A 23,924-nucleotide genomic window follows, 5' to 3' on the forward strand; every position below is an offset into this window, starting at 1 on the left:
ATACAGAGAATAGCCTTCTTGGCGCGCCTACTTTTGAAAGTCAACATTTAGATTATTTAACGTTATAACGTTGCATTATATATGCCTGAGTCACTTTGGAATAAATCACAGCGTGTTTCATGATAAAACGTGACTTAGCCTATACAGTCCGGAAAATAGGCTAGCCTATAGGTTATAGCAAATTCAGACCAACTGCTGGTCTACACAGAGAAAAAGCCCTTTCTAAGCTCTTCTGTTGTACCGAGCCATTCGTTAGTCTAGATGTTTGATGAGAAAATTAAATGTAGCCTATAGTTGCAATACACGCGGTAAGCTCCGTGCAACTGCTGCAGCGGACTATTATTACTAGAATATTAGAAATCTAATACTCAAGCTGTTTTCTCATTTTTCTACTCTTAATATTAAATAAAAAACGACTGAACGAAAGATACATGGATTCTCTTGAACCACCACCGCGTTTGCGGCAGAAAACTACTGCAGTGCAGCCAAAATGCTCTGTTCGACTTATCTGAGATCCTTTACTCTTCCCTGTGGATGACCTGTGACCTACTTTATGTAAGATCTGAATTTTTGAACTTGAATTTTAGAAAACTGAATTTGAAGTTCCGAATTTCTTCATCTTGAAAACTTGAATCTGTATTTTTTTAACTGAATATTTGCAGTATACGAATTCAGGACAAAAAAACTAGCTGTTTGAAAATACATGTCTATAAAATTCAGCCATAAGTCATTTCAATTTGTTAAATTTCAAATGTTCAATATTCGTTTAAAAAAAATCAAATTCAGAACTATTTAAACTACCACCTAAAATTCAATTTAGTTAGATTACACTTGCAAATAATTCAAATTTACACAATTCAAATTCAAATCGTTTTGTCATATTATGAGCTCCATATTTCATGAGCTTCTATGTACATTTATGTACATGATTGAAAGTAATTGGCAGAGACATGTTGAAAAATTCACGGTAAACACGAAAGCAAGATTGTAACCAAACTATTTATTTTTTACTGTAAGCATTTGTGGTTGTGAATACAGTATTACACAGTTCGAAAAAACCTATAACTTGACCTTTGACCTATTCATAGGCCTATTCTAAGGCCATGATTGGTTGGTGTTAAGCAAATCAATGAGTGTTTGCACATGTGAGGAGTTAGTGCGAGGCTCTGATGAATTAGTGTGGCATTTTGACAGGTTGTATTAACAATGGGTGTTATTATAATTATTGTTAATATCATTATTAATGTTATTGACTGTTATACAAGTTTACATTGTCATGAAAAGCTGTGATTTTTTTTACCCATTATGCCAAATTAACAAATGTTTATTTGTTGTTGCTGTTGTTGTTGTTGTTTTTAACTATCAAGTAGTCCTTGGAGTCTCTCAGACCCCAAATGGAACATGAGAGTTAACATCTTCAGACAATACGGAGAATACAGTACAGAGAATAAGCATGTAATAAAGTTGTTGTATTTTTTCTTTTTTCTTCTCTTTTCTTCATCTCTCATTTTGAGAAGATCAAACACAACAGATGCAATGAAACATGCTCTTTTATTCTGATTAGTTAAAGGAAGTTGCACAGTCTAGTTGACCCTCCCAGGAAATTTGTTCACTGTGGAATGTGTGGGAATGCATTCTTCGATTCATTCATAGCATTTTTGTCCTGCCTGACTGCTGAATTGTGAAAAGACATATCCGTCCTCAGTCCCTTTTTGGCTATGATGATGATAGTGTGAATATGAAAGGATAATTATTTTAGTCATGTTACAGAAGATATAGAGCTGCTACCAAAGAAGGGAAAGAAAAGAAACCAGATTCCATTCAGTACAGCAGCTCAGAAAACCCCTAACCCCTAAAGAAAATAATATATCATGCCAAAAGAAGATTTATAGAGAATGGGAGGTTTTACGTTTTTACATGTGTTAATAAATTCTGTCGTATATTAATGCCTCTTTTGTTACTCCAGTGAGTTGCCAGAATTGATTGAGCCATAAACAAATTACTAAACAGTGGAAAAGTCAGTGCACATGAGTAATGTCTCTGACCTTGTACTGTATCTCCCTCTTGATGACCATGAATTTGTTGGTTGTTCCTGGATCAATCTTCCTGTTATACAAAAAATTTGTTCTTCTGTATATGCCATATTACATAGCCAGAACTTTTGACTTAAATGCCATGAAGTCTGGTCCACATTGCAGCTAATTCTGGAAGCACCATGCAATCTAAGGCCTTGTTTACACTGTCAGTGAAATGTGACCCAATTCCGATTTTTTGCTTATATGTGACACAGATCGGATGTGTTCTATGATAGTGTAAACAGGAAAGAAACGCATGCATTTGGATATTTCGAAATCGGTTTCAGGCCTCGTTCATATGTGGAAATAAATCAGATAAAAATCAGACATGTGCCAATGCGACTGTCATGTAAACAGGCAGATCGGATTTTCTGAGGCATTAGGCTACGTATCCACAAACCAAAATATATACAGTTCATCTTGGGAGTATCTAATTATCTTGCTAAAACGTATCTCAAACAAAACTGATTATCTTCATAAAGATTTATTTCCATTAACCTGGCAAATCCAATAATTTGAGGTTTCATCCTCAAAAGCACTTGTTGTAGCTTTGTCCCTTTTAAAGACAATGTTTCCAGGCAGATTAATAAAATAAAATAAAACTAGTCCTAACCTAAATTTAAAATCTGGTTGGCAGGAATGTTATTCCAGGACTAAGAAGGATGTTGATGTGGGAACACATCCTACTTGGCAAAATCACAGTAAGCCTTTCGTCTCCATCTGTGATTCAAGAGAGATAAGATGTTCTAACAGACATGCAAATCTGACAGACACTCACACAATGCTTTACTACAACAGAAATGCTGTGTTTTGTTTGCGTGTATGTGTGTGGGTGTATTTTCATATTGTGGCAAAGCAGTCCAATTGTCAGCTTCATCTCCTTATGCCAGTGCCAATCCACAGCATCTGTACGGCTAATGCAAGAGCGGCAAACAGGAACAAATGCTTCTTTCTATAGTGAATTAATCTAAGTTCGCTAAAATAACCTGCAGCTCTGCAAATGACCAGACTGAGTGTGTGCCCGTCTCGCTCTGTCTGAGTGTGTAGGTGCTAGCCGTCATAAGTGTGGGAGAGATGGTGATTGCTAAGTGCCGCTGAGAGCCGGCTCTATTATTATGCTCTATTATTCTGCAGAGGTGGCTTTGATGCCTTTTGAGTGAAGCATGGTAAGTGTGTGTGAACCACACCCTGGCACAGCGCACCATTTATTCCAGACATTTATTTTTACATTCATCACAGACACAAGATACGTGAATACATACTTTGAGTTACCAAAAAATGTTTTTATACAATATGATTTTATACATGCTTAGTTATAACATTTGGGGACATTCAGGCAAGTTCAGGAAAAAATCAGAGACTTGTTTGGAATAAAAACATGCTATGCTTACTATAAAAATGCTAAATGTTTTCAGCCTATAGTCTATAGGGTGTGAGTTTGAGTTATGGTTGGCAAAATTCAGATTCGAAGAATTTAGCTCTATCTGTCAAATCTATCTGTCAAACCAACAATGAAAATTTTTTTCTCGTTTAAATTAAAATTAGTTAAACATCTTAGAATTTCTACTTCTTTACATTTCAATCGAATTGCAATTCTACATCCTGTTTGCTATACCTTAATTCAAATTCAGACATGTCATTCTCAATTCAGCTCTGAATGATGGACAATCTAGGTTTGATTTAGCCTATAGGAAATATAATTTACTTTATATTGAAACAATAGAAGTCTATATGCCCTCATATCAATAGCTAGATAAACTAGTTTGTGCATGTGTGCATTCATGTGTGAAAGTGGGAATCATTCCTATTCCCCCAAACACTCTCAGCTGTGAAAGTGATGGAGATGTTAAACATGACAGAATCTCACCTCTGTTCCACTCTTCTCACTTCTGCTCTCTCCTCTCTTATTCTTCCCTCTCAATCTGTATCATCTGGTGTTCTCACTCCCATTGCATCCTGTCATAAGAGTGTCTCTTTTAAATAAATAAATAAATAGCCTGTGTGTATGTGTGTGGTCAGACGCCTTGAGGTCTGTACAGTGGCAAGAGTGAGTTTGAGAGGGTTGTATAAACAAATAAAATTAAGAATAAAAAATGTAAAGGTAATTGTGACCTTTAAATTCACAATTGCAACTTAATTGCTTTTGAAATAGGATAACTTTTATTTCCCGTAATTGACTTTATCTCAAAATTTAATTTTATCTTTTTATCTCACAGTTGCAACATTGTTTGTAAGAATTTCATCTTCTATGTCACAGATACCTCAAAGTGTGGCAATGGGATTTTATTTCAAATATTATTTTACAAATATTAAATTTTTACTCTAAGGCAGAAGCAGACTTTTATAAGGAACAGTGCAAAACATGCCCAAAAATTGACATGCTGCAGGTCCTGTTCCTGAGAAACGAAGAAGAAGGGAGAGGGAAAGTGCGATAATCCACTCCTGTACAGCTGGAGCAAGATCAATACTGCACAGTTTAATTCTGCTTGAATGCAGAGTCAATAAAGTTCAAACTGATAGACAAAGGGGAGGACATAAAGAAATGCAGAGAATGAGAATGAAGACACCAAATTAATCAGCTGAGGACAAAGGTAGTACTCAACCAATATGGGATTTTTTAATAAACAGTGTCAATATCTGTGACCAGATATTAAAATGGTGGCTATTCTCGACCACAGCCACCATTTTTGAATTTTGAATTGCAGATAGATTTGCATAATGTTCATTTACATGAAACTCCAGTCAAATCAGGCTTATAAAAGCGGTTATTTTTTACATGGATGGCAAAATGAGTGGCACCATTTTGAGATCACATGACGAGCTGAATATTTCTATAAACCCCCTGTTATTGGACACTCTTGCCCATGAATCTGAATAGCATTGTTAGTTGAAAACTTTTGCTTTTGGGTGAAACCGCTTAGTGTCAGTATATCTCCGAAATGGCTACCATATTGGCCAGAACATACAAAAGTGCACATGCAGTAAAGATTCCACCATCCTAAGATCAAAGGTGAGCCCAAGTTCTCTTGAATCCATTCATTACTCTTAGAAAAATTACCTCATGCTGGAATGTTTCTGTCCGGAATGCTATGTGGCTAAAGCTAAGCAGACAGAGATAAAACCACACTATCAAGTGCATGGAATGCAAAGTGAAAAGTAGCAGGAGATAAGGGTGTTATTTTTTTCCTGTGTATTTCATCACGTATGCAGACGCAACAAAGTGTGGCTGTGTGTGTGTATGTGTGAACAGAAAGCATGCAAGCCACATTCCGTGGTATTTTTGGAGCTCACATGCAAGATAATTAGAGACTAGTGCATCACGTCATGCTGTAAGTGGTGGGCTGTGACATGTGCCATGCTCTGTGTATGTGTACTCATGCATGTGTTCTCACAGTGTAAACTGGGTTGTTTTCAGTGTTGTGCCACAATCTAAATTAGGTAAACCCCAGCTACCAATAAGGAGGCACAAAGGTTTCTTTAGATAAAGTTCAGCTTATTTAAACTTGTCATTCATCAAATAAATTAATACAAAATTCAATCCTTACTGTAAAAAGTCACCAGCATGTTGATTTTGGAAGCTAGTATGCTAGTTTCCCTCTCCAAACCCTTGAAATATCTTACAGTTTTTTTCAAAACTGTTATGTAGTATAACCTACTATTATAGCTCAACAAGACCATCACCCTACAGGTACTTTGAGGATAGAATATCAAAATCCTGGCACATTTGGAAATGGGATTTTTTAAGATGGCCCAAATGGAGATAGAACCTTGATTCTGTTTGGAATTATAAGGTTCTATCTCCACTTTTACAAATAAAACTCCACATTTCAAAGAATAAATGTATATAATCATTGATTTTAATCAATTTATATATTTATAATACAAGCACACAGCTTGTAGTATATAATATAATATATAATAGTATAGTATACATCAAAGCCAAGCAAGTTTGTAAGAAAAAATGTTATTTTTATTTTCAAAGAACATGGACATGGATGCATCCTGATGCATCCACCACCCCCACCCCCTCTGTGCTCTGAAACATTTTAAAAAATGAAAGATGGATTAGTTAGAAAGAAAGAAAGATTAGTTAGAAAGATAGAAAGATGGATTAGTTAAAAAGAAAGAAAGAAAGAAAGAAAGAAAGAAAGAAAGAAAGAAAGAAAGATGGATTAGAAAGAAAGATAGATTAGTTAGAAAGAAAGATAGATTAGTTAGAAAGAAAGAAAGAAAGAAAGAAAGAAAGAAAGAAAGAAAGAAAGAAAGATGGATTAGTTAGAAAGAAAGAAAGAAAGAAAGATTAGTTAGAAAGAAAGATAGATTAGTTAGAAAGAGAAAGAAAGAAAGAAAGAAAGAAAGATGGATTAGTTAGAAAGAAAGAAAAGAAAGAAAGATGGATTAGTTAGAAAGAAAGATAGATTAGTTAGAAAGAAAGAAAGAAAGAAAGAAAGAAAGAAAGAAAGAAAGAAAGAAAGATGGATTAGTTAGAAAGAAAGAAAGAAAGAAAGATGGATTAGTTAGAAAGAAAGATAGATTAGTTAGAAAGAAAGATGGATTAGTTAGAAAGAAAGATAGATTAGTTAGAAAGAAAGAAAGATGGATTAGTTAGAAAGAAAGAAATATGGATTAGTTAGAAAGAAAGAGAAAGAAAGAAAGAAAGAGAAAGAGAAAGAGAAAGAGAAAGAGAAAGAGAAAGAGAAAGAAAGAAAGAAAGATAGATTAGTTAGAAAGAAAGATGGATTAGTTAGAAAGAAAGAAAAGAAAGAAAGATGGATTAGTTAGAAAGAAAGATAGATTAGTTAGAAAGAAAGAAAGAAAGAAAGAAAGAAAGAAAGAAAGAAAGAAAGAAAGAAAGAAAGAAAGATGGATTAGTTAGAAAGAAAGAAAGATGGAATAGTTATTAAGGATAGATATATAGATAGATAAAGTTTGAAATAGATAGATAGATAGATAGATAGATAGATAGATAGATAGATAGATAGATAGATAGATAGATAGATAGATAGATAGATAGATAGATAGATAGATAGATAGATTTAGATGGAAAAAAATAGTGACAAACCCACAACATTCTTCATGATTAGTTTGAGATATAGGGAGAATGTACACAAATAGGCCTACTATAAACTTACCAAGCACTGCACAACACTGATGCTGCAGACTGAATATTTCAAGTATTTATTTCAATACTTACAGTATTTCTTACCATAATCAGTTACAGTAATCAACCAACAGTGAAACAAATAAAATTTGTAGACAAATAAAAATTACTGCATGAAATACAGTGGTGTGAAAAAGTGTTTGCCCCCTTGGTAAATATGATCAAATATGGCTGTAAAAAATAAATCTGCATTTTTAATCCTTTTGATATTTTATTTTAAAAATGTGCAAAAATCTAACCTTTCATTGAAGTAAAATAATTGAAAGTGGGGGAAAAATCACATTATGAATTAAATGTTTTTCTCCAAAACACGTTGGGAACAATTGTTTGCCCCCTTTTATTAAATACTTTTTGCAACCTCTTTTTTCCAAGATAACAGCTCTGAGTTTTCTCCTATAATGCCTGATGAGTTTGGAGAACACCTGACAAGAGATCAGAGACCATTCCTCCATACAGAATCTCTCCATCCTGTTCTCCGTTATAAGATTTCTAGCACAGGCTGTCAGGTTTAGATTTTTTATCTGTTGGTATTTGATCGAATCCGTGATGCCATGTATCTGAACAAGATGTCCAGGACCTCTGGCAGAAAATTAGGCCCACAGCATTAAAGATACAGTAGAGTATTTCATTTTACACATGGGGTACTTTTTTATCCCTGTGTGCACCAAACTCATCTTAAGTGTTTGCTGCCAAAAAAGCTAATGTTTTTGTTTCATCTGACCATAGAACATTTGAAAAGTAACTGACACTACTGGAACTTTTTGGCAGCAAACACTTTTTTTTGAGAAAACTCTTTGTCCAGCTCCCATCAGTGTCAGTCCATGGTTGATAACATGGTCAATAAGTGTTTCGGATTTCTGAGTCAAATTTGGTCCTCGTCTTCTTTGTTCAGGTTCTGTCAACTCTTCAAGTCCTTCTCTACCTCTTCCTCTACCTAGGCCTCTTCCTCTATCTCCTTCTCCTCCTCTTCCTCTACCTGGGCCTCCTCCTCTACCTCCTTCTCCTCTTCCTCTACCTCCTTCATCTCCTCTTTGAGCTCCCCCTCTCATTCTCACTCTTCTTCTTCTTCTAGCTCCTTCCATTTTTGTTGAAGACAGGTGAACTCACCTGCTGCCTTTTATAGCACACCTGAGTGCTGCGTTTTCAAATTAGCACATATGTGCTTCCACACCTGGTGGATGTGATTATCCAATTCGTTCATTGGTGTGGTCATTGGCAATCCGGGGCTTTGTAATGACAAGGAAGTAACCTCACAATCCTTATCTGTGTCTAAGGTGTGAAAATGTGTGTAGAGTTTTACGAATGTTTTGCAAAAAGGGTGAAGCAGACATTGTGTGTAATGTTGTGCAAATCTGTGGAGGTGTTTTGCTTATTGGAGTAGAATTTTGCAAATTGTGTGGAAATTTTTATTTTAGTGTGTAAACAATCGTAAAAAACTGTAAAGCTGCAGTCCGCAGTTTTTCCTCTTTATCGCCATCTCTGTTCGAAATCTGCAATTGCAGTTATTCGCGGAATTATCAACTTTACGTGCATCGTGCCTCGGCATGGCACAGCGCGGATGAATCCAATGTTTTGAGGAGAATGTGCAGCTGTCAATCACCGCGCTGGTGTGGATACTGTCATTCGCAATCACAGATTCTACTTTTTGGAAGTATGACCAACATAAGAATTTTCACCGGAAAATGTTGTCTGATCAAGAAAGTAACATACACTTTTGTTCTGACCAACTAAGGGGAAAAAGCATTGCAGTAAATCTGGCTAATTAAATCTAACGATCGCTTATATCACGTCAAACCGTGCAAATTATACTTTGTTCTCAAATTGTTAATGTTAACAACATCAGCATTGCGTGACTACATTTAATGCCCTTCTGATATTTGTCCTTGTTTTCGCATGGGCCGGTTGCAGTCTCTTTTTTTCTCCGAAGACCGAAGTCTTTTGTGTTTTACAACGGGTGAATCTCCAGTTGTCACTGGTGATTGTCGTTTTAACCTTTCTGGATCCGCCATCAAATTGATAAGTTTAATTATATCAAGTGCTGTGAGAAAAGGCTATAAATCTCCACCACCAACATCCTCACACGCAATATAGCCTACTAGCCGAGACACCTTCTTTATGTGTAGATGTGACGTAATGACGCAAAGACATGCTCGAATTTCCCGCGGAAATCCACCAGTACCACTGGAATTAAAAACATTATTACAAGCTTACCATTTTGAATCGAGTTACGGCAAGCAGATAGTTTTGAACACTGGCTGGTTATGTACTTGCTCAAAAAATTATTTTGTATAATTTTTAACCCAAAAAAGCTACGGACTGCAGCTTTAACCAGCAAAATATTTAGACCAGGCTGTTTAAAATTTTACTGGTGAACAGCATGTCTATGTCAGTCAGAGAGCTACTGTAGACTAACATTAACCATCTGTGATTAGGTATTTAGAAATGTATGCAGATATAAGCTGTTTTTTTCAGTATGGTAAAGTGCATTGTTTGAGGCCTAAGGATTATGAGGTTCTTTAAATATATTTACATTGACTATTCATATAGCAGATGCTTTTATCCAAAGCAAATTTCAAACAATGAAAAACAGGAGCAAAGACAAGCAACTTACCTGGAATTTAAAATTAAAACATTTGCTTTACCAACCTAGACTCTTAAACAAGGTTACTACCTGTGGTAAGTAACAGGTGTTTGTGCCTGCCCTGCCTGCCTGCACAAACCCACTACCACTACCAACCCAGAGTCTCCTCATGTCATGGACAGACTCTGGACTGGAGTCAGGGACTGAAGCAGACTCTGAACTGTGCTCAGGGGCTGGTGTAGATCTCTGTGTGGCCCAGACACACATAAATGGTAGAGCCATTATGAACAGTGCAGTGCTATTTTGTTTGAGCTCTGGGATTTCCCTCACTGGAATGGACTTGGGAATTTCTCTCACTGGAACAGACTCGGGAACATCTCTCACTGGAACGGACTCAGGAATCTCACACACTGGAACAGGCTTGGGAATTTCTCTCATCGGAAGCATTGTGACCTGTTGCACTGGCAATGCTGTAATCCTTGGAGCAGGAATTTTTCTCACTGGAAAGGACTCAGGAACTTTACTAACTTGAACAGACTCTGGAAATTTTCTCACTGGAATTGATTCAGGATTTTTTCTCACTGGAACAGACTGAGGAAGATGACTCACTGGAAGCATTGTGACCATTTTTCTTAACAATGCTATAATCCTTGGACCTGAAGAAACTTGCCTTTTGTCACGGTCGGTGGCTGCAATGAAGCGCACGGCGAATGAGATATTCAAAATAAAACTTTTGTCCAAGAATCAAAACAAAAAACAGGAGAATAACTCTGAAGAAACACAGCCATGAACACACTGACTTAAAACAACAACACAAGACAAGAAACAGACTCAAACAGAGGGCTTAAATACATGAGCACAAACAAAGGAGCTGATGAGTACATTAATGAGACACCTTAAGAGAATACTCAAATCAATCAGAAACTATAGAAACAAACAGGCAGGGAACGAAACTAAACTAATTAACAAAGTAGAAGGAATGGCAAACTACTGTAGAACATTAAGGAGACTGAATCAAACAGAAATATAAACAATAAACATGACAATAACAAACTTAAAACATGACATTATTAATTAACAAAGATTAATACATACAGTGCCAAATGTATTACTTATTGTTAGTTCATGTTATTTAATGAAATTAATTAACTAACGTTCTTACAATTCCTGTTGTGTTTCCCCTGTTTTGTGTTTAAGGCCTTGTATTATTATTTTATTTGATTATTATTTATTATTATTATTATTTTATATGTATTTTCTGTCCCCATTGTTTCAGTGTTTCACTTCTTGTGTTTATGTTGTGTTCACACCATGTTGTAATTACTTTAATTGTGAAATTTCAACTTGTAAAAAGAGATCATGTCCTCTTAGAGCTCGTAATTACAGATTGTAAGATGGGAATTGTACCACCTGACCATTGCGATTAATTTAGGCATTGATAGTGTTGCCATAGAAATGCATAATTCCCAGTCTGAGGACGTAAACCGGTCCGAATAGAACGTCACATGTTGTCATCTCGAGGCTATGGTAATTACGACATGGCGTGAATGCAGCATGGGTTCCTTTATTTGCCTTGTTTCCCTAGCCCCCTTGTTTGTTTCCATAGTTACCCTTGTTTGTTCCCATAGTGATTACCTGTCCCTTGTTAGCCCCTTGTTATGTTGTGTATACTGTATATAACCCTGTGTTTCAGTCTTTGTTTATCGGTCATTGTTTTCACATCCCTCTAGTAAAACTGTTGCGTTTGTCTTCTGCATGGTTCAGATTAGTGTTTTTGTTTGGATTTACATCTGCCTTGTTTTGATGTATGTTTCTTGTTAAGATTTTGGTATTATCCATTACTTTGTATTACTCCTGCTTGGATCTATTTATGTGCTTTCTAAAGTAAACTGCTGCATTCAGATCATCGACTCTCCTCTTCCCTGTCACTGTGTAACAGAACAGCAGACCCCTGTAATGTATATAGCAGCAGTAAGAAGCCACTTGGAGGAGCAATTTTGCGCCATCTATCAAAATGTTTGCCTTTGTTGAGGAGTTTGCCAGGGATATTTGTTTCTTGGTATGAGGTGACAATAATGGACTGTTTTTGGAGTGGGTTAGACTGTGGCATCAGCCAACTGATGCCAGAGGGATATTCCAGCTGGAGCCTTGCGCAGTACATGGATCTGGCTCTGTAGCTGACACGCCATGGACCTAGAGCACAAACCCACTACCACTACCAACCCAGAGTCTCCTCATGTCATGGCCACTACGCCAAAGCCCTCAGCCATCTTGGCCCCTGTGATAGAGTCCTCAGCTCAATGAAGGCAGAATAAACCAAGGCTGTCTCTTGGTGTTGAGTACCGGCACCCAAGGTGGCGGACCCTCCAATGATGTCAGCCCGTGCAGCTGTGAAAATGTTGCCGGTGGTTCCAAGTCCGGTGGTCTCAGCGCTTCTAAGTCCAGTTGTCCCAGTTCTTCTAAGTCCGGTGGTCCTGAGTCTGGTGGTCTTAGAGGTCCTTACACCATCAGCTGCACCTCCTGTGCTTGCAACCACCATCTTGTGTGTTTGGCCAACACACACTTCCTCTGCTCTTCCCAAGGCGGCGGCAACACAACAGCTCCTCATGACGCGGAGAACTCTGCCTGCCCTGTCATGGCCAAGGAGGCTGTCTTTGAACTACCTGAGCTCCCAATTACGACCAGTGAGGCAGTCAATAAACTCTGTGCTCTCTGTTTCAGTTGCACCTTGGTGGCCTACAGGTCTGCCTGTTCAGCCATGGTGGTCTCCAACTTCACCTGCTCTACCTTGGTAGCCTTCTGCTCTGTCAGCTCTGCCGTGGTGATCTTTTGCTCCACCCTGGCTGCCTGATCCTTCTGCTCCATACTGGCTCCATGTCTCCAGTCAGTCTTCCACTTCAAGGGTCTGGCCCTCCATCCCTCCCTCCCTTTGCTCGCATTGCTCTTGCTCTCTCTCTGGTTGATGTGTGCATGCACTCTTCCAGGAGAAGTGCCCATACAAGGAATTCCGCCCTTTATGACGTCATACAGGGCCATCCTCGAAAAAAACTTTCCGAAACTTATATGAATCCTGAAGGAGTGTATTAAGGCAGAGAAATGATATGTCATACGTCCAACTCATTTTTTTAAACTTTGGCCATGAGAATCCAACTCTCAGTGTAAATAAGTCAGAATGCATGAAATAGCATTAGACATCCCCTTATATAAGAATAAGAATAAGAATAAGAATATACACTCTCAGATATCTTTAGGGGTATAACAGCTTGTCACTTGGGCTCTAAAATGTGTGTGTGTGTTTATATCATATAATATAAATATATAATTATATATTTATTAATTTTTTTCTCATTTCAGTTAACCAAGTCCTGGTTATCTGCTATGACTAAACACATACTCATGGTTACATACTCGTACACACATGTACAGTCATATTCTATCGCAAAGGTCAGCTGTGAGTGAAGAGATTATATTTGGACGTCTTTGATCTGCAGTAGTCAGAGGTGTTACTGATGTGGGGTATTTGAGACTCAGTCTCCAAAGCAGCATAACAGTACAGTGGGGCATTTGTGACAGAGCTGAAATCTCACCGTAAATGCACTCTGTTGTTTTTGCTCCTTATGAAATTATTATTATAAGGATTCAATGTTTTCATATTTAAAATATTCTATAAGGTTAGAATTAAATTCTAAAAAAAGACAAGTCCCATGCTATTTGCCATAAAATGCATGTTAAGGTAGTTAAGATATTACGATAACATGAAAAAAGCTGTCCTCCATCAGAATCTCACCAGACCATGGTTAAATCTATTCTGTGAAAAAAAAACATTAAAAAAATTCATGACAGCATGGCATTCTGCCATAAAGCCCCAAGATTTGCCAAGTTCCAATGACTGCCAAAACAGCGCAGGTGCAATTTATTATATTAGGCTATTATATTATATTATATTATATTATATTATATTATATTATATTTAAAATGTGTATAAAATATGATATTTATATTTCCAACATTGTAACATCTGTCTAAGAGGGAGATTGACAGCAACTTGTACATTAGTGTGAGGATCAGAGCCACTGTATATCAACCAGAGAAAACAGTACTATTACAATAGTTTGGATATTTGTTTAGTATTATTTATGCAAATAAACTTTCCAATAAGATAACATTTTAATAAAATCCAAAACGATAAACATGTTATTTCTTATGCTTTATCACATGTAAGAAGAAGTTAAATGCACTATTTTGCATGGCAAATAGGTAATGAGCAAATCTGACCATAATGAGAAAAAAGACAATGTGATGCATTGTGTAATATTACCTTGTGGCTGTGACATTATAATTATATACTGCAAAAGATTAAACCATACCGTTCTAAATTCTGTAAGATAAACTATCAAAATTCCACTTAACAGCTGCTCTGAACGCTGTCTCCCCATTACTTTCAGTCCTTGTAACGCATAGGTGTTCTGAGGGCAAATATGTAGAGTCTTTGGCTAATTAAGTAAATGCTTTGTGAAGGTTATTTGTCTGGTTATGCATTTGAGAGGTTTGTTTGGGTTGGTAGGTTTGTATTTGACTTGGTGTTTTAATATGTGGGTCAAACTGTAGGGGAACCCACCATGCTGCCACTGAATAATATATTACTGTGTGTGTGTGTGTGTGTGTGTGTGTGTGTGTGTGTGTGAGAGAGAGAGAGAGAGAGAGAGAGAGAGAGAGAGAGAGAGAGAGAGAGAGAGAGAGAGAGAGAGAGAGAGAGAGAGAGAGAGAGAGAGAGAGAGAGAGAGAGAGAGAGAGAGAGAGAGCCTTGGTAGAGTGATTTTGACTGATTTTAACTGATTAAAATCTGTCTTTTACCTTATGTGGTAAAAGATGATTTTTTTTACCTGGCCTGATTTTTAAGATCAAAGTTGAAGATCGTCATAAATATGGAAAAAAAAATATATATACATAAATAAGGAAATAAATGTATAAATAATTATTTATTTTCGTTTTTTTTTTTTTTGCTTTTCTATGTATATTTATTTATTTATTTATTCTTTTTTACATTTATTTGTATATTTATTTATGTATTTATTTATTTTTAATATTGGCAGCTTTGGAATTCCATAGAAATTATGTCAGAACCTGTATTCACCCAGTGGAATCTGGTTCATTGGAATTCTTTGTTAATTACAACTCCACATTCCTGAGGACTATATTGGTGGCAGGTCAAATATGGCAGCATTAATAGTCGGAGATGCCTTTCAGTTCTACTCTGTACAAACTTTTCATCAAACTTTAGAGACTGATACTAACAGTTCACTGCGGTGCTTTTGCCCTTGAGGTGACCTCAGCATCTCACATCACAGTTTGTGCTCCCCTGAGCCCGCGCGCTGATTGAAGTGTTCTGGTTGCCATGACTACTGAGAACCTGTGAGGGACCAATGCGCGGCGCTGCTCTCCATCTCACACATGAACGCGCGGACTGTGCTATAAAATACTCCTCTTCCCTGAGAAACAAGCGACGATTGGATGATGTCTGGATAAAGTCTCTATTAAGGACTAGCCCCTTGCGTTCGTGACGTGCTCATACGCGGTCTCGCGCTAAAGCGTCGCGTCCTTTAGAGTAAGCAAAACGAATGTGATATTGCGTTTCTATCTCCTCCTCCGCCTACGTGTGAGAAGTGTTTCGTCATGTGTAAAGAGACAGTTTTACCGCAATGCTATTCCAATAGCTCTCCAGCTCCGCACGAGAGCCACTGACCCAAGAGGAAAGGGTGGTGCCGCGCAGTGGCATAGTCCATGCGCGTTCACGCGTTTATCTGGAGTCGGCACGGCACAGCGGAGAAGAACCGAGCGGAGAGCAGGTGTGTGCTTTCAGTCTGGGTTCTCTCTCTCTCTCTCTCTCTCGTCTCTGACTTTGATGGACTTACATGCGGCACGTTAGTGTGTAACTGCGGTGGATGACTCCATATGCGTGTTTATTACTCAGGGTAAGAAACGCTTGTTTCACGGACACACACTGACAGAATCACAGTAGCGCATAGAAGCAGAGTTTGAAATCACAGAGGCAGATTTAGAGGTAGATTTAAGAAACAACATTTTAGACGCAGAATTAAAAGACAAAGTATAGGCTACAGAAACAACATTTTAGAGACTAATTACAAACAGTAGGTTAAACAGATACAGATTTTTGAGGCATGGCATTCCAGAGGCATGAGAGTCAGTTATCAGAGGCAGAGCATTTCAGATACATAATTCAGCTGCACATTCCAGCAGCACATCATTCTACCTGGAGATTTCAGACCATTATAGAATATTAAATTGAGACCGGTAGCCTATGAGGCACAGCATGGACCCTTTAATGGAAAAACTATATTTGCTTAGCTGAACTGTTTCTGATGACCTCGAAACATAATGTACAGCTATCAGATGTTGTAACACTTTCTCATCACCATTTTTTTATTCTCTGCTGCTTCTCAGTTTGCAGTAGCCTACATGGCGTTGGTTACAGTAGCACATCTGCACATTTGGATGGTGCTGTATTCACCTCCTTTTAGATGTTTCGCTCTGCGATTCTGATGTGTTGTAATAGTTGACCCAACAAGTGTCAGAAGTAATAGAATTGTGTCAGTTTTGTCCTAATTCCAATGCTCTGGCATGTGAATTGAGTTTGTGCAAAAAGTGAAACTGATTACCCGTAACTCAATCTAGCATGACCTTCCACAACAACAAAGAGCGCTTGTGTCCCAAAATCCTACGCCAAGATCCTTTGGCTTAATTGATTAACATAACAATTAAGAGGCTTGTCATTACCAGCTCATTAGTGAGGTCCAGTAAGCAGTGGAGGTAATGACCGATCTGTGTACAGATGATGGTCAAGTGTGTGGATTTGCATTTTATTATCCGGTGATGGGATTATTTTATTTCATAAGAATGTCAGCACTGTGTCCACGATCATCTGATTCAATCAGAATTTTGTGCAATGCAAAGTCTGTATATATACTGTGTATATAAAGTATATAATTGTATATTAAAATATAAATAAATCTCTTTTCAAACACAAGCTGTGTACAGACTTTGCATTGCACAAAATTATTGAATCAGATGATCGTGGACACAGTGCTGAAATTCTTGTGAAATGAAATAATCCCATCACCGGATAATAAAATGCAAATCCACACACTTGACCACACTTGACCACAGTAAATGAATGTGTAATACAGATACCGAGAGATAAAGAGAAAGGAAAAGAAATCCTCTCACTTTACTGTCATTATATCATCATATACACACAATATCACAGAGATCTAGTTCACAAGAGATTAAAGCACCTCTATTCTCTCTGTTTGACACATTAACATCATATCCCTGGGCTATAGTCAGCTCATCAGATTTAACTATAGAAACATCACCATTTATATATATATATATATATATATATATATATATATATATATATATATATATATATATATATATAGTAATAATATAATTTTATATAATAATAATTCAGTATGTTTTATTTTATTTATGTTTTACTTTTACTTATATTTAAATGCAAAAATTTACTTTTAAAATATGTTGTATTATATTTCTAGAATCATATTTCCTTTTATAGTATTATCTACAAATGGTGTATGTACTGATGAACTCACTGAAGTTAGATTAAATTTCTTGTTTAAATGGTGATATTTCTATAGTCAAATCTGATGAGCTGACTATAGCCCAGGGATATGATGTTAATGTGTCAAACAGAGAGAATAGAGGTGCTTTAATCTCTTGTGAACCAGATCTGTGTGATATTGTGTGTATATGATGATATAATGACAGTAAAGTGAGAGGATTTCTTTTCCTTTCTCTTTATCTCTCGAAATCTGTATTACACATTCATTTAAATACTGTTCTTGTGGGAGATTAACTAGCGGGGAAAAGTCACACCAGATCACGCCATTGACCTCACACTGAGAGATGTGTGTGTTCAGCAATGGAATAGTTCCCGAGTTACGCAATCAATCAAATGTAAAGGTTTTCAATACATTAACTTGATTAACTTATATATAAAGATGCTTAATGGCAGCTCTAATCTAGTTGTTACCTTTCTGAAATATGTAGCACACATGAAACTGAAAGCTTTCAATCACTGCGTTACCAGAATTAAGGCAAAAGCAGCTCTGGAGGGAAACCCCTGAAGCAAATAAACCTCTCTCTGAAGTTACTTAAATTCCTCATCATTCATATTTAATGCAGGATTTATGGCTCATTCTCAAAGTTTATGACCTCAGTGTGTGCCATATATAAAACTGCCTTAAATCGGCATTTTCAACGAGAATATAATCTGCAGGAATGTGTAGACCAGAACTTCTGTGACACACACAGACAGACTGACACATGCACCTAGTGTCAGTGTCAAAAAGGTGTGAAGTGCTAAAGAAAGCATCTCTGTGAACCCAACGCTGAGTGTTTGTGTGATGAGATCTGCATGCCTGAAGCCAAGGTGCCTGTGTACATTTGTCTAATGTTACTGGGTAGAGATCCCTAGAATAGTGCCGGATAAAGTGCAGATTACTTTCTAGGCCCACTGTATCTGTAGGACTGAGAAGCATATTGAGTGGAGGCAAGGGAAATGCTCTGATCACTACTTTCAGAGAAACCTTGGCCCTGCGTCCCGATAATGATGGATATTGACTCTTAAGAGCTTTCTCATGCAAGGTTTTTGAATGCATTTTACATGAGCCATATTTATTTATCTGCCAGATAACTTCTATTTAAGATAGTTTAAGTTTCATTTAATATATTTAATGCATTGTATGTTTTATTTTAAATTGTATTATTTTAATTTAAACTAAAATACACGTGTTCAGATTTAAACTAAATATAAATGAACATATCCTGGCATTGCTGCATAAACTATACAATACGTTAATTTTAGGTGTAATTTTGCTGTCCCATGCAGGTGATGCACTTAGCAACTGAAAGAGTACTTGTAGATGGTGATTTGTGATAATGGATTAAGTGTTGACACGGGTCAACAGAGGTAATGTCTAATCTATCCATTCCCTCCACTGTTTCAATACACATTTGTTTAATTTTAGACATTTAACAGTGGATGTGTTTGTATATTAGCATTTGTAATAGTGGAAGCAATTACATGGTTAAGTGTGATTCCTTGTGAAAACAGGGATTCAGTTAAATTAATTGTATAATTTTTATTTGACACATACTGTACACTATACACATTTAGCCTGATATTTGCATTTTAAGAACTTTTTGCTGGCCATAAAACACAAGTTCAGTAATGGTTTTGCATTGGTCCTTTGCACCACCTTTTATTCAGTATTTTGCTGCGTATTGCTTATGAGTTGGCAATATTTTTCTTTGGAGATTAAAGAAAAATTCCAGTTGATTCCTGTGTTCTTTAAACCATCAGGACTTAAATGTTTTTTAAGGACTAGATGATTAAAATCTAGTTTAATAAATAAAAATGATGGCATCAAGCTTTAACATTCTTTTTTTGATATAATTGGAATCAATTTAAGTTTAAGTTTCCTTTACTTTGGTAAATTGATTAGCTTAGTTTTCTAAGTTTATGCTGTGTCATAGTATAATGTTCTTTGGTGAACTGATGAAGTAAATTAATATAACATAAATAAGTGACTTTCCTCAGCTTTCCTCTTAGCCATACGTTGTTGTCTTTTATCTGCGTAATCTCTCCTAGAACAGTTCTCATTTGTATTGTTCCTAAATGTAGTTTTATCAGGCTACTGGAACATTTACTTACCATTACATCATTGTTGTGCATAGTATCAGTTTGCAGCTTGTTGTGATAGCACAGTCATGCCTGGCACGTACAGGACCTGTGATCGCGTCCTTTTTCATCCAGCACTGACCGGCCAGCAGGCCGTTGTATCAGAGGCCGTGTCATGCATCACTTCAGACTAGATTCACACCAACCCACTTACAGATGTCTAATTCTCTACACCTCACTGACAGATCATATAAGGACATTAAAAAATAGTTTTTGAATTTCATTAAACGTTTTATTAAAGCAGTTGTGCCGTGACTATGGAAAACACAGCAAATAAGGGCAACAGAACTTAAATCATTCTCCTACATTGTTTGAACTGATTAATCAGATGAGGTTTAGAGTGATATGATCATTTCACATGCATACTTATTACATCTAATTATTGAATCCTATGAGATATTTTACATAACCTTAAATGACAGTTTAGTACCACAACGTCAGACCTTAGCATAAACAGCACTTCAATTTATAGCATTTGAACTTGTATTAATTAGTGTTTTGGTGTGTGTCAGTGGCGATTTCTTTAAGACTGCAAGGGAAGCTCGGATTCCCCTATAATGTCAAAAAATTAATGGTCAAATATGTACTATTGTGTCAAAATTTTATTGACTAAAAATGCGTTACAAAACGTTCATCTCAAAGACGAGTTCGTTCAGAATCAGTTACATAGCCTATAGCAGGTCGGCTGACTCGATTTCCTTCTCATACATTCCCGTAGCGTCACAGTGCATTTCCCAGTTGAAGCCCAGCGTCCATTGACTTCAATGGGGCTTCTTTGAACGTTTTTTTTTTTTCAGTGCTATGAAACCAGACGGTCATTGGATAAATGCTGTGATTATGTCCCACCCACGGACGCTCAGCGTCTCTGGGGGTGAATGAGGAGTGGGCTGGCCTGGACTCCGGGCTTCTGCGTGATGATTGGAGGGTCTGTCGAAAGGCTGCATCTCCTTTTGATTGACAGCGATTTCATACAATAAAAAGTCGCTGATGCTGAAGCTATTCGAGCTCAGTCCCATCGCGGATTTTGCAAGTGTAGTCGAAAAACAAACTGCTGCAACCTATTTCTTGGTATTTGCTTGTCGAAATTGCAAGCCAATTTTCATAATACATTTCACACAATTATACTTTTATTATATTATTACTTATTATATTTTTTATATTATTATTAGTAATAATTCAATTATTATTATTATACTTTATTATATTATTATTTATACCTTTATTATATTATTACATTTATACAATTATACCTAACTCTGCTGGCCATTGAGAGGACACTGGTCAAGTCACTGGAAAAGACGCCTAGATGGTACGACAGGGTCACAGAGCATTTTCTTGAAAAGGAACGTAGAATTTACGTATAAATAAATGGACAATTATGATGTAGGCCGAAAATGAGCTTCCCCTCTTAGAAAGACCATCAGCTGCCACTGTTGTGTGTATATGACACTATGTGCCATCTATAGTATTGACCACAGTTAATGGAAAGATGACATAGAAAGAATTTCGAGTCTTGACTGAGAATGATATAAAATACAGTCACCTGTCAGCAAAGGGTTTTAATAAAAAGGTAATGTAATGTAAAAAATAAAAATTGTAAGATTACATGAAAAGAAACACAGGAAACAGATAAATGACTTATGAGACTAGACCTGACAAAGACTGAACTAAACACAGGGCTATGTACACAGGAAACACTAGGGACTGAACAAGGTAATTAACAAGACACAGGTGTAACACATAAGGGCTAATTGAACATGGCGACAGATGATCAAAGACATAAAACTGAATAAAACAGTGCAAATTCAACTCAAAGTCGACTTAAACAGGCAAAACGTGATATCAAAATATCTGTAATGACAAAACCATATTTTTTACATTGAAAATTTGGTAACAGCTGTCAGTTTTTATTAAAAGTGTTTTTTTTTTTTTTTTTACATTGTACACAGATATATTTGTCAGTTGCTTTAACTTCGTTGTACAGCTGCTTACAGTCACAGTAAAAACAGCTATGCACACAAATTCACACATTAATCAGCATTTTGATGTGGTGATGTATGTGTCTCTTAAATGCTAGGTCAGGAGATTAGGCATGCATATTTCTCAAACTGCCCTGTTGTACGTTAGAATCTCTCTTTGGGACCATAATTTAGATGTGAAGCAAAATCGTTTGACACTTTAAGGTGCTTTATGGCTTGTTAAATTTCCCTGAGGTTATTGAGCCGCTTACAGTGGATGTGAAGATGTTGGGTCACTGATTCAGACATGACAGGTGGAGCCATGCAGACCTCAGAGGGGAACTTTCTAGCCACTACAGAAGCATGTCCATCTACCAAAATAGACCTATCTGATCTCTCCCTTTTTCTCGCTAACCCCACCTATCTTTCACTGTCTAACTCTCCTGTCTCCCCGGAGTGGTGCTCTGCTCTGGATGGTAAGGCTTGATAATGATAGCCTGAATACAGAAGAACAAAAAACTAATTAAAATAAAGAATCAAAGCGGTTCAAGACAAGAAGAAAAGTGCCATGCTGACATTTCCCTGACTTTTGAATGAGAGCGAGAGTGGAATTTATATGAAGGTAGGATTATGCTTGTTCTGTGTCTCTGTCTCTTTCTTTCCCCACATCTCTTGCTTTCTCTTATTGTTGTGATGATCACGCATCTTAGTGAAATGGCATTGTCTCTTCATGTACCTGACTTCATGTCTATTATGACAAAAAAACGGACAGATCACAGTAAAGTTTTGCGCCATGTAGAGCGGCTAGTATATGGTGGTGCTGAGAATAGATCTGGTTAATATTATGTCAGAATCAAGGAAAGAGATGTTCTCTGCTCCTAAACCTCGTGAGGCACCTACAGAGGCAGAGTAAGCACTTCCCACAGATCGATTGTTCAAAATGATGTACATACTAATTATGCTGCCTCCTCTTAAGATACCTTGTTTTAGCCAAATTCTAAGGGAGATTCTAAGACAATGCAGTAATGCTGATTAGGCATATATAAAACGTGTATTTATGTTGTGTATATTATGTTGCAATCTGGTATGTGTTCTCATGTTATTGTAATTTATTATCATAATCTTAATCCAAATAGTTTTAATGTTTACTGCACTTACCTAATGAATCGGATGTCTCGCACATTCATGGGAAATGACTTACTTCCGTGTTGGAAAATAAGGTGGAGACTAGTATTGTGTTGTTATCTTATGCTCTTGAACTTTATTGTGGAGTCTTATATGTAACACTATTTGAGTTGCTGCCTGTACAGCATTCTAACTTGGACACTTATGAGTTTCCATTACACTTGGATGCTATTAGAAGGTAGCTGTCAATGTATGCTGCGAGGAACTCAATAGGTTTTGAATGGCTTGTATATTGAAATATAATGATCTTTACACTTTCACTGAGTCATTGAAGTCAGAATTAAAGAGCAAGTACACTTTTTTATGGAAAATGTTCAGAGATATGACTGGTGAGTAGGTCAGCACAATGCAAGTCATATTGCTGCAAAAGCTGCAGTAAGTCTCCCAGGGAGTATATGCAGCATTTCAGTCTGTGCCGCTGTATGTAAGAGGAAGGCTATATGCTCATACAGCATCTGAACACAGTTGTCAGAATTGGTTCAGGGTGCTTCAAATACAGTTATATTCACATACAGTTATTAATAATAGCTATGTTTCCATCCAAAGTTGCAAATTTAACTCATGTGCAAAATTGGAATATTTCCCATGTGTTAAAGAGAACAAAATCACCACTTACTGGGAAATTGGTGCTAAATGCATAAAAATGGTACTATCAGGGAAGCCACTGTAGCTCTTCTTTTGTCCATCATCAATGATTTGTGCCTCAGAGCGGCACATGAAATGTAATAAACACTGTCATGTTATCTTGCATTTGGAGGCATGATGCCTGGTTTTATGGGAGGTAATTATACCCAACCATTTTGATGACAGACATTGGCTCAGGTATTTTAGAATGACCAAACCAACATTTTAGATACTGTGTGTGCAATAAAATTGGTTCACTGGTTAGTCCAGTTGTCCAATCACATCCTATGTTGAGGCAATTTTTTTTTTTTGCACATCAAGGGATTTATTTGGTAAATGTGTTTCCATTGTAGTTTATGTGCATGTCTTCCTATTGGATAAAAAATATCAGTCTCAATTGTGTGCATACGCTTTTTATGCACATTTTTTGAATTTTAGAATTTTGTGAATGGAAACATATTGTGACAAACTCTTTAACACCACAATGACTATTTTAAAGGAACGTATTAAGTGCATCTATAGTTTTGTATTATATTTTTCTTTCTTTCTTTCT

General features: G+C 36.7%; 1 protein-coding gene across 7 annotated transcripts in view; it reads left to right on the forward strand.

Annotated features, from left to right (window-relative positions):
• The window catches only part of sorbs2a (sorbin and SH3 domain containing 2a), a 72,622-nt gene that overhangs the window by 4,033 nt on the left and 44,665 nt on the right, over window positions 1-23,924 (forward strand). For 5 of the 7 annotated variants that reach the window (XM_084104483.1, XM_084104484.1, XM_084104486.1 and 2 more), the window contains exon 1: window positions 15,547-15,663. The exons of the other annotated variants lie outside the window; for them this stretch is intronic. The gene's annotated coding sequence lies outside the window, so the exon portion shown is untranslated. Of the gene's footprint in view, window positions 1-15,546; window positions 15,664-23,924 lie in introns of those variants that run through there. 7 annotated transcript variants of the gene reach the window in all.

This window comes from Abramis brama (genome assembly GCF_963993115.1).
Source record: "Abramis brama genome assembly, chromosome: 2".
In the NCBI taxonomy this organism is placed as follows: Eukaryota; Metazoa; Chordata; class Actinopteri; order Cypriniformes; family Leuciscidae; genus Abramis; species Abramis brama.